The sequence below is a fragment of the Salmo salar genome, chromosome 07 (genome assembly GCF_965601325.2).
Source record: "Salmo salar chromosome 07, fSalSal1, whole genome shotgun sequence".
NCBI classification, from domain to species: domain Eukaryota; kingdom Metazoa; phylum Chordata; class Actinopteri; order Salmoniformes; family Salmonidae; genus Salmo; species Salmo salar.
Window position 1 is genome coordinate 33,295,612 of NC_138297.1, and position 12,277 is coordinate 33,307,888.

Here is a 12,277-nt window from a genome sequence, read left to right on the forward strand (position 1 = left end):
ATTTATGTCCAAATACCTCCTTGTTGTTTGCACGTTCAGTAAGCTACTACAAATGTAGGAAGCGCGCCGGAGATTTCACGACGAAAAGTCCGAAAAAGTTATATTTACGTTTGTAGAAACATGTCAAACGTTGTATAGCATCAATCTTTAGGGTCTTTTTAGCATAAAACTTCAATAATATTCCAACCGGACGATTCCAATGTCTTGAAAAACGTTATGGAACACAGCTACCTCTCACGTGAATGTGCGCCACTGAACTCATGTCATTTTCTGAGTCACCAACTTCAAGGCCTTCTTGTTCGCTCTCTGTTCACTGCAAAAGCCTGAAACAATGTTCTAAAGACTGTTGACATCTAGTGGAAGCCTTAGGAAGTGCAAAATTAACCCTAAGTCACTGTGTGTTAGATAGGCAATGACTTGAAAAGACTACAAGCATCAGATTTCCCACTTCCTATTTGGATTTTTCTCAGGTTTTTGCCTGCCATATGAGTTCTGTTATACTCACAGACATCATTCAAACAGTTTTAGAAACGTCAGCGTGTTTCTATCCAAATCTACTAATAATATGCAAATATTTGACTCTGGGCCTGAGTATTAGGCAGTTTACTCTGGGCATGCTTTTCATCCAAAATCGAAAATACTGCCCCCTATACCTTAAAAAGTTAATATTTTGATTATTTATTTGAATTGCTCACCCTCCAATTTCACTGGATGTTGTCGGCTTGTGTCCCGCTAGCGGGACGCCTATCCCTAATTAAGACCCTATGGAGGCTCTACATCTTGAGCACTGGTTAACTTGTGCCACGAGCATTTAAATGCTAACAATGGTTAAAGTAGGATGAAATTGATGTCATTGTTGTAAAAATGTGTTAGTGTGCTACATTTACAAACATATTTTAAAATACCAAATTATACTGTAATTCTTATTTTTACCCCTTTTTTCGTGATAGCCAATTGGTAGTCTTGTCCCATCGCTGCACTCCTGTATGAACTCGGGAGAGGTGAAGATCGAGAGCCACGCTTCCTCCGAAACACGACCCCACCGAGCCGCACTGCTTCTTGACAAAATGCTTGCTTAACCCGGAAGCATTACATAGTACCTGCAAAACACCAGTCTCAACGTCAACAGTGAAGAGGCGACTCTGGGATGCTGGCCTTCTAGGCAGAGTTTCTCTGTCCAGTGTCTACAAATATTATATCGACCAACATCTGATCTCTCATTTCATGACCATCTAAATGCCATGCTTAAAGAATGTGATCATAACAATACTATCTTCATGGGCAATTTCAATATATACTGGGAAAACAAAACTTGCAGGAAAAAAACTCAGATCACAGATTATTTCAACCTGACTCAAATAATACAACTAGAGTAACAGTAACAGTCATCCCAGACTCAAATTGATCTGGTGATTACTAACAGACATCAAATAATTAAGTCCAGTAACTTACTAACTGGCATCTGACCATAATGTTACAATGGTAGTTTGAAAGCTCATAAGAGATTTAAGAACCATATTAATGTGCAACAGTACGATAAAAAAAAAATCCATTCAAGTGAGCAGAGTAACTACGATGCAGCTATAAGTAAAATTGACTGGTCTGTTAAGTAATGAAGACCGAGTCTGGATACAGAACATTTCTGTCAGCTATTGACAAAGTGGATACCTCTTACTAGGAAATTTCAACGTAAGCCAAGACAGAAAACCTCTACCACTGCTCAACAAGGACCTCTGGAGGGAGATGAGAGAACGGGATTTTTTGTTGAAAAAAAAAGCACTGAAGTCTGGTAAGAATGATGACAGATGTATATATTTGTGTCACTGAGAAATAAGGTGGTTAGGAATATAAAACAAGCAAAAGCAGAGTTATTTGGTCTAGACACTGTGTACCAAATACAAAATATGTATTTGGTCTAAACACTATTTCTGAAGAGACAAATATTCTCTGATTGCCCCTAATGTACATATAGTTAATCTGTCTATCAAATATGGGTTCTTCCCCAATGCTTGGAAGTCTGCTGCAGTGATACCCAACACTGGTGGAAAATTACCAACCTATAATCATTCTTCCAGTGCTATCAAAAGTAGCTGAAAGATGGGTGGCTGATCACCTCATTCAGGGTAACTCCATACATCAAATGCAATTTGGACTCAGAACTAACCATTCTACCGAAACAGCTAATTGCTGTTTTCTGGAGTGTATTAAATCTAAACATAGGTGGTGAAGTCAGCACAGTCTTTTTGGATATTAAAAAGGCCTTTGATACTGTGAATCATGAGGTCCTCCTATCCAAACTATCCTCCCTTAGTGTGTTGGCTGAAGCCATTAGTTGGATGTATTCCTATCTGACAAACAGAAGCTAAAAGCGTTCATTTGTGGGACACTCAGTCAGACTCTCTTTACTAAAACATTGGGGTCCCACAAGGGTCAAAATTAGGCCCCCTTTCTGTTTACCATCTATATAAATTATATCCCACAAGTTAACATGCAGATGATACAGTTCTGTATGTACACTCAAATAGACAATTGGTTATTAACAAGTTAACTGAAGCTATGGTACTAAATGGATGACTAATTCTTGCCTGCATTTAAATAATCGACAAGACTGTATGTACTTCTAAGAAATCCATTGATTCTTCCCAAATAGCTCTTCTTGTTTATGGGGAGAATCTGAAAGTTGTCTAACTTCAGGCATCTTGGGTGTCATTTTGGACTCCAACTTGACATTTAAGAAACATGTGAAGGTGGTTAATTACCTCTTTGGCACAGGTGTGCCGCTAGCGACCCACCTCAACATCCGGTGAAATTGCAGAGCGCCAAATTCAAATGACAGAAATAGTAATAAACATTCATGAAAACACAAATGTTATACATCGGTTAAAAGATTAACTTCTTGTTAATCCAGTCGCTTCGGCAAATTTCAAAAAGGCTTTACGGCGAAAGCATAACATGCAATTATCTGAGGACAGCGCCCCGCACACAAAAGCATACAAACATTTTCCAACCAAGCAGAGGAGTCACGAAAGTCAGAAATAGCAATAAAATAAATCACTTACCTTTGAAGAGCTTCATCTGGTTGCAATCACAAGGGTCCCAGGAACACAATAAATGGTTGTTTTGTTCGATAAAGTCCTTCTTTATATCCCAAACACTCTGTTTGTTGGCACGTTTTGTTCAGTAATCCACTGGCTCAAAGGCGATCAAAACATGCAGAAGAATACATCCTAATTGTACCGGTAAAGTTTGTCAAAACATGTCAAACGATGTTTATAACTAATCCTCAGGGTGTCAATTATCTAAATAATCAATCATATTTCAACCGGACAATAGCGTATTCAATAGAAAGGAAAAAGAAGAAAGGGTGCGCACACAGTCACGCGTGCAAACCAGCACTGCATGCTTCCCCAGTCCCCTAACCAAAAGGTATTTTTCTTTGTCGTTTTTCAGAAAACAAGCCTGAAACCATGTCTAAAGACTGTTGACATCTAGTGGAAGTAGGAACTGCAATCTTGGCCCTAACCCATTACATAGTCAGTAGGCATTCAATGGAAAACCACTCACATCAAAACAATCCCACTTCTTAGATGGATTTCCCTCGGGTTTTCGCCTGCCATATCAGTTCTGTTATACTCAGACATTATTTTAACAGTTTTAGGAACTTCAGAGTGTTTTCGATCCAATGCTACCAAGTATATGCATATCCTATCTTCTGGGCTTGAGTAACAGGCAGTTTACTTTGGGCACGTCATTCATCTGAATTTCCGAATACTGCACCCTGTCACTAAAAAGTAAACTTTTTATGGGCAGGTGGGACGGTAGCGTCCCACCTGGCCAACATCCGGTGACATTGCAGAGCGCAAAATTCAAATTACAGTATTATAAATATTTAACTTCAATAAAATCACAAGTGTAATACATCAAAATAAAGCTTAACTTCTTGTTAATCCAGCCGCTGTGTCAGATTTCAAAAAGGCTTTACAGCGAAAGGAAACCATACGATTATCTGAGGACAGCGCCCCGCATACAAACACATGAAAAACATAATTCAACCAGGCAGGTGCGACACTAAAGTCAGAAATAACGATATAAAAAAGGTCTTACCTTTGATGATCTTCTGTTGGCATTCCGAAAGGTCCCTGTTACATCACAAATGGTCCTTTTGTTCGATAATGTCCTTCTTTATGTCCATAAAAACTCAGTTTAGCTGGCGCGCTTCAGTCAATAATTCACCCAGTTTCCCTCCATCAAAATGCATATAAAATGAATCCCAAACGTTACTAAAAACTTTTCCAAACAACATTTACAATAAAACCTTAGGTACCCTAATACATAAATAAACGTTCAAATTTAAGACAGAGAATTGGTATTGTCTTTACCGGAGAAAAATACCAAAGGACACGCTCTCTTCAACGCGCTTGAAAACACTACAGCTGAAATGGGAGCCACCTAGAAAAACTACAATTTCTGGCTAATTTTTCCAAAACCCAGCCTGAAACTCTTTCTAAAGACTGTTGACATCTAGTGGAAGCCCTAGAAACTGCAATCTGTGAGGACTTGGCCTTATAATAAAAGTGATTGCCATTGAAAATAGTGGTAGGCTGAAATGTTCTTTTTTTTTAGATGGTTTGTCCTCAGGGTTTTGCCTGCCATATCAGTTCTGATATACTCAGACAGAATTTTAACAGGAACTTTAGTGTTTTCTATACAAATCTACCAATTATATGCATATCCTAGCTTCTGGGCCTGAGTAACAGGCAGTTTTCTTTGGGCACGCTTTTCATCCGGACGTCAAAATACTGCCCCCTACCCAAGAGAGGTTAAACAACATAATTTATTTAGACTGCATAGCTTTAAGCAGTATGTAGATGCAAGCCTTATCTTTCAGATCCTTCGTGATCTTGCCCCTAAACCCCTATGCCGGCATATCATGCTCAAAGAAAGCACCTCCAGGATAACAAGGGCAGTAACTAGAGGGGATTGCGTTGTCCCCTCGACACAGTAAAAAAAAAATAATCGACCCATCGTCCTTCTCTGTTAGAGCTACAATATACTGGAATGCAATGCACATGGACTTGAGAAGCTGCACTGATTATTGTACTTTTAAATTTGAATTGAAAACATGTCTAAAATCTATCCAAACCTGTACACGAATTATCTGTGGTTTTGTGATTTTCTTTCAAATACAATGACATTTCGAGTGACCCAAAACATTTGAACGGTAGTGTATATACAGTGGCAAGAAAAAGTATGTGAATTACCTGGATTTCTGAATAAGTTAGTTATAAAATTGGATCTGATCTTCATAACAATAGACAAAAAGTGTGCTTAAACTAATAATACACAAATTATATTTTTCTTGTCTATATTGAGTACATCATTTAAACATTCACAGTGTAGGTTGGAAAAAGTATGTGAACCCCTAGGCTAATGACTTCTCCAAAGGCTAATTGGAGTCAGCTAACCTGGAGTCCAATCAAGAGATGAGATTGGAAATGTTGGTTAGAGCTGCCCTGTCCAACAAAAACTCACAAAATTTGAGTTTGCTATTCACAAGAAGCATTGCCTGATGTGAACCATGCCTCGAACAAACAAGATCTCAGAAGACCTAAGATTAAGAATTGTTTACTTGCATGACGCTGGAAAGGGTTACAAAAGAGTCTCTAAAAACCTTGATGTTCATCAGTCCACGGTAGGACAAATGGTCTATAAAATGGAGAAAGTTCAGCACTATTGCTACTCTCCCTAGGAGTGGCCATCCTGCAAAGATGACTGCAAGAGCACAGCGCAGAATGCTCAATGGCGGTTAAGAAGAATCCTGGAGTGTCAGCTAAAGATTTACAGAAATCTCTGGAACATGGTAACATCTGACGAGTCTATGATACGTAAAATATTAAGCAAGAATTGTGTTCATGGGAGGACACCACAGAAGAAGCCACTGCTGTCCAAAAAAAACATTGCTGCACGTCTGAAGTTTGCAAAAGAGCACCTGGATGTTCCACAGCGCTACTACATATTCTGCAGACAGATGAAACAACAGTTGAGTTGTTTGGAAGGAACACAACGCTATGTGTGGAGAAGAAAAAGGCACAGCACAGCACACCAACATCAAACCTCATCCCAACTGTAAAGTATGGTGAGGGAGCGTCATGGTTTGGGGCTGCTTTAAAATGCTGTGGCATGACCTCAAGAGCAGTTCACACCAGACATCCTAAGAATATTGCTGAACTGAAACAGTTTTGTAAATATGGTTCAAAATTCCTCCTAACCGTTGTCGTGGACGAATCAGAATTAGTTGGGTAACATAGATAATTAAGATGTTTTATTAGTATAATATGCTTATTTGAGGTACTTGTCATTAGAAAGTGTCCATTGGACTCTGGTGTCTTTTCAGTTACACATTTCCCTTAGCTGGGGCTCAGACACTTGGGGCCCAGAGAGGGGAAGAGGTCAGACTTGTCTTTTACTTGTCTCTGTTGCTCTGCAGAATATCAGCAAGAGAGGAGGACCGAATGAAATATTGTCTTCATATGTGAATGTCTCTTTACCTATGCTTAAACCATGTGAAGGGATGGCGTGATTACTGGGGAACCAATGACTTGTCTCCACAATGTCTGTGAGCAAGTCACACCCTCCTTTTCCTTATTGTGGGGAGGTTTATGGCAGTGTCTGGGACCATGGTCTCTTAGATCTCACACTTATCCTGTAATAATATATGGCCTAGAGGCTCACTCCCTCCAGTGAGCCTGTCCAGGAGTGGGGTCAAGAGGGGGTTTGCTTGAGATGGGAGTATCTAGAGTTGACAATTGATATATGCCATTGGATGAAATAGTTCTGTTCAATACCGTACCAGGGAGGGACAGTTCTAAGGGGACCAGATACTGGGCTATTCAATGAACCCTGTTGACATAGCAGTTACTGTCTGATGTGTTTTATGGATATCTGTCATACAAAACTTATCCTTTGTGAACTGTTACTAAGCATCTATGGTTTGTCAATGTACGTTGAAGGGGCTGTATCGTTGCTATAAAAGATCCCTGAGCCATTCTGTAAGCACCTCATTAAATGATTCATTCGAGAGAATGCATTGGTGGGGTCAAGAACTTTTGCAAAAGTATCTTAAGTATTAAAGATGTAGTTTAACTCGGACTGGTGTGTTTTGTAACTCCTCATTTGGTCATGCGGAAATTAGCCACCACACCGTTGAGCAGGTCTGACCCACAACTACAGAAAACGTTTCGTTGAGGTTATTGCTGCCAAATGAGGATCAACCAGTTATTAAATGCAAGGGTTCACATACTTTTTCCACCCTACACTGAATGTTTACACGGAGTGTTCAATAAAGACATGAAAACGTATAATTGTGTGTGTGTTATTAGCTTAAGCAGACTGTTTGTCTAGTGTTGTGACATAGATGAAGATCAGATCAAATGTTATGGCCAATTTATGCAGAAATCCCAGTAATTCCAAAGGGTTCACATACTTTTCTTGCCACTGTACACACGCGCACACACACACCTACAGGGGTCCTAAAATTCAAATAGCTAAATATGGTATGACCATCTTAAACCAATTCAATAACAGGTTATAACAACGTTGACACTAGAGCAATGATCTGAAAGTGTGTTAGCCTCTTTTCGAATCAGAGAATTACATTCTTATACTCTCGTCTCTAACATGTAGGCTCAGCATTTCCAAACAGTCCCATTACAAGTCAGAATGTTGAATATACTTCATTTCAATTTACTTTACCTGTTTCCTGACGATTTTGTTCCTATAACGGAGAATCTGAGACAAAATATCCACATCAAAGTGCTCTCAACCCAACCATCAGTACTCAACCCAACAAACACTTTCACAATATGGCTAAGCCTAACCCAACCACAGATTGACCGTTGTCCCAGGCAATCAACTGGCAAATTTCACAAACTCTTCCAGCTGATTGCGAAGAACTTGCGTCGGTCAACTACATTTGGTTACATTAGACTATTGTTTACACATTGTGCAAGCATCACGTGCAATCCCGGTGACTCAAGAAGTCGGGTAAACACTTTCCTGTGGATACCCAATCTCTATCTCCTAGCGTCAAAAGGAGCTACAGCAAGGACAACTGGTAAAGTAAGTCGAAATATAATTTTAATCAACATGCTGCTTTGTAGAGACTCTTGCATCTTTTTTAGGCAGACTTCTTTCAAACCGAATAGCCATGGAGTAACCATTGTAATATTGATGTTTTGGCAAATATAGGGTGTGTTTCTCATGGTCTGGTGGCCAGACGGAAGGAACATGAGAGCCCACTTGAAGTTTTCCAAAAGGCACCTAAAGGACTCTCAGACCATGAGAAACAATATTCTCTAGTCAACCCTCAGCACACAGCCAAGACAATGCAGAAGTGGCTTCGGGACAGGTCTCTGAATGTCCTTGAGTGGCCCAGCCATAGCCTGGACTTGAACCAATTCTAACATCCCTGGAGAGACCTGAAAATAGGTGTATAGCAATGCTCCCAATCCAACCAGAGAGCTTGAGAGGATCTGCAGAAAACGGGAAAAACGACCCCAAATACAGGTTTGCCAAGCTTGTAGCATCATACCCAAGAAGACTCAAGGCTGTAATCGCTGCCAGAGTAAAGGGTCTGAATACTTATGTAGATTTATTTTTTAAATAAATTAGCAAACATTTCTAAACCTGTTTTTGCTTTGTCATTATGTGTTAGTGTGTGGATTGATGAGGGGAAAACTATTTAACCCCTGTGCGGCAATCCAGTGAAAAATCATATCGCCATCAGCCTAACAAAATGTTATATATATTTTTTTTCAATTTTTTTTTCAAATTATATTGTTTTATAGATACACCTCTCCTGAATCGAACCACGTTGTCCGATTTCAAAAAGGCTTTACAGCAAAAGCAAAACATTAGATTATGTTAGAGGAGTATATCGTAAAAGTAGCCACATAGCCATTTTCCGACCAACCACATGCATCACAAATAACCAAAAAACAGCTAAATGCAGCACTAACCTTTGACAATCTTCATCAGATGACACACCTAGGACATCATGTTACACAATACATGCATTCTTTTGTTCGATAAAGTTCATATTTATATATAAAAACAGCATTTTACATCGGCGCGTAACGTTGACTAACTATTTTCCCTCAAATGCGTCCGGTGAAACAGTGCTACAATTTACTAAATTACTATTCGAAAACATTTTTAAAATGTAATATTGTCATTCTAAGATTTATAGATGAATATCTCTTGAAAGCACCTGTAATGCCAGATTTAAAAATAACTTTACTGGGTAATCACACTTTGCGATAAAAGGGGATGCGATACTCAGAACAATAGGCTAGCAATAGCAATAGGCTAGCCATCTTGGAACAATCGCATATCACATCTAGTCTTGTATACTATTGTCAATAATCCCGTACCTTTGATTATCTTCATTCTTAGGCACTTCCAGGAATCCCAGGTCCACAACAAATGTATTTTCGTTCGAAAAAGTTAATCCTTTACGTCCCAATAGCTTGTTCTTGTTAGCGCGTTCTGAAGGCTTGCGCGGGGCTACTCTTTCAACAAAATGCATTTTTTTCTTATTTAGGTTCGTTCAAACATGTCAAACGTTGTTTAACATAAATCTGTAGGGCCTTTTTCAATGAGAGCTCCAATAAGATTCGAGGGGGACGATTGCATTGTGTTTCAAAACGTTTCGAAAGGGGAGGGTAACCAGGGGCGCCGGCGTCATAATGGTGATGGCCCTCTCCGTGTGACCACGTTCCACAGCGTGTCATTCTGTCAGTTTTCACAGTAGTAGACTCAAATCACTTTGTAAAGACTGGGGACATCTAGTGGAAGCAATAGGAAGTGCTCAATGAACCATAGCTCACGGTGTGATTAATAGGCAACGTGATGAAGTTGAGTTCGCAATTCAGAATTCCACTTCCTGTTTTGATCTGTCTCCGGGTTTTGACTGCCATATGAGTTCTGTTATACTCACAGACACCATTCAAACAGTTTTAGAAACTTTAGGGTGTTTTCTATCCACAAGTATTAATTATATGCATATCCTAGCTTCTGAGTTTGAGTAGTAGGCCGTTTAAAATGGGCACGAATTCTTTTCAAAATGCGCTGTGGCGCCCCCTATCCTAGGCGACCGTCAAGAGGTTAATCCATTTTAGAATAAAGCTAATGTAACAAAGTGGAAAAAGTCAAGGGGTCTGAATACTTTCTAAATGCCCTGTATATACATATAATTGTCTGAAATGCTACATAAGGGTTCATCAACGAGGTGCTGTGAGTTCTTTGTAAAATAATGAATGACGTGGAAGGTGCATGTGCTCCGAGACGTGCTAGCAGAGTGGAACTGAACATCAACAGAGTTGCATTATTTTCCAAAGAATGCATAGTCCTGAGTTGATTATCCCTTTTCTACCATGGCTGTAATTTAAAACATTTTCCACTAGAAATGTGTTAATTTCCTGGTAGAAATGTGTTCAACAGCCACTGAAGTAGCTAGCAAGTTCATTCCACAGCTACAGTAGTTGCCGTGGTAACCAAACTTGCTAGTTTAGCTAACCAAACCATCAGTCCTAGCTTGTTATTATGAAAATCGAATTCAGCAATTCCAATGCTGTTTTCAATTTGACTTTTGTTTTCAAAAGCAGCTCAAACAAAACATGTCAAATTAACTAAAGCCATTGAAGTTTACTGTGCAAATATACATTGTTATTTAAGTAATAATGTCCAAGGGGGTGTGGTATATGGCTAATATACCACAGCTAAGGGCTGTTCTTACTCACAGTAATTACAACAGTAAAAATAAATGTTTTGTCATACCCATGGTATATGGTCTGAAATAACACGTCTTTGCCAATCAGCATTCAGGGCTCGAACGACCAAGTTTATAAAGGGAATTATAAACTGGGTGGTTCGAGCCCTGAATGCTGATTGGCTGACAGTGTGGTATATCAGACCATATACCACGGGTATGACAAGACATTTATTTTTACTGGTCTAATTACATTGTTAACCAGTTAATAATAGCAATGAGGCACCTCGGGTTTGTGGCGTCTGCGTAAGAACAGCCCTTAGCAGTGGTATATTGGCCATATGTCACACCCCCTCATGCTTTATTGCTTAAATAATCCACACTCTAGAATGCCCTTCAAGCCAATCATAAAGGAATATTCAACAATGCAATGGCATACACAGCTATCATATTCTTTGCGTAATTGCCACATTGTTTAGCTCATATTGGCGGTTGAAATTAAATGTGAAAGGGGTGGATCAAGGTCCATTCACATTTTCATTTCAAACCAATCAGGACGAGCTATGAATTAAATGGCAATTACGCACATAATAGGTTACAGATGTGTAGCATTTGACATTGGAATTCTATGCATACTTCTAACTTTCCTTGATCTTCCTGTCCTAACAGAGGATATCATTAGCAAAACTGCCAGACTGTTAGACTATTTTAGTCGGTTTACTTAGCCTGTAATAAAATAAACACATCTGAGATTTAATTCCACTAATTGTGGCAAACCAGCTGTAAGTGTTGATTCCAAATGCCACCAACGGATTGTGAAAATATCAAACATTACCATTTCGCCTAATACATATAACTTTATGCATGTATAAATTGTTACACTTACACAAGGTGATCCTTTATCTCAATCCGTGCCATTTTAAACGTCCTCTTTCTTCAGTTGCATTCCTCTTGTCATTTGTCAGTTAGTCTTCATGTCCTTAGTTGATTCGGAATTCCACTCAACTCAAATTCCCCTCTGTCCTGTCTCAAACCTAGACTGAATATAGGCAGAAATTGAATCGGTGTCTGGTAAAAGCACTCCTCTCCTCCGCAGCGACCAGTAGGTTATGCATGTCACACACTGACCGAGACTCAGCAGCACAGCAGACCCTGTAGGGTTTGTGGTTATAGTGCTACGGCAGTGGCATACGTCCAATTCGCGCGCTAGAGCGAGACCGTCTGTTGGACACCTACCCCGGGAATCTTTTTCTTGGGAATTAAAACCAACACTTTTATCCAACGAATAAAAGATGTCCCTCGGTTAACGACCAGACGTTTACTGGGAATAGAGAGGAGAAAACAGATCTCCGTGCCAGCCTTATTTCACCCTCGTTAGTGTCTGGAGCCAACCACGAGTTGAATTCCCGCCTTGTCCTGGTGTATGGTTCCCATGTGCTGACAATCATGAGGTATTTTGCGGTTCTAGAACATAGCCTGCGTTTCAAACTCAAAAGACTTACTCTTGCC

At 39.6% G+C, this 12,277-nt stretch overlaps 1 protein-coding gene across 5 annotated transcripts in view; it reads right to left on the reverse strand.

The window, feature by feature from the left end:
• htr2cl1 (5-hydroxytryptamine (serotonin) receptor 2C, G protein-coupled-like 1) overlaps positions 1–11,896 on the reverse strand; it is a 204,473-nt gene extending 192,577 nt beyond the window's left edge. For 3 of the 5 annotated variants that reach the window (XR_006770615.2, XM_014207393.3, XM_014207392.3), the window contains exon 1: positions 11,655–11,896. The gene's annotated coding sequence lies outside the window, so the exon portion shown is untranslated. Of the gene's footprint in view, positions 1–933; positions 1,101–11,654 lie in introns of all 5 variants that reach the window. The other 2 variants (XM_082977561.1, XM_082977560.1) reach the window with 1 other exon arrangement.
• Positions 11,897–12,277: the final 381 nt, after the last annotated feature.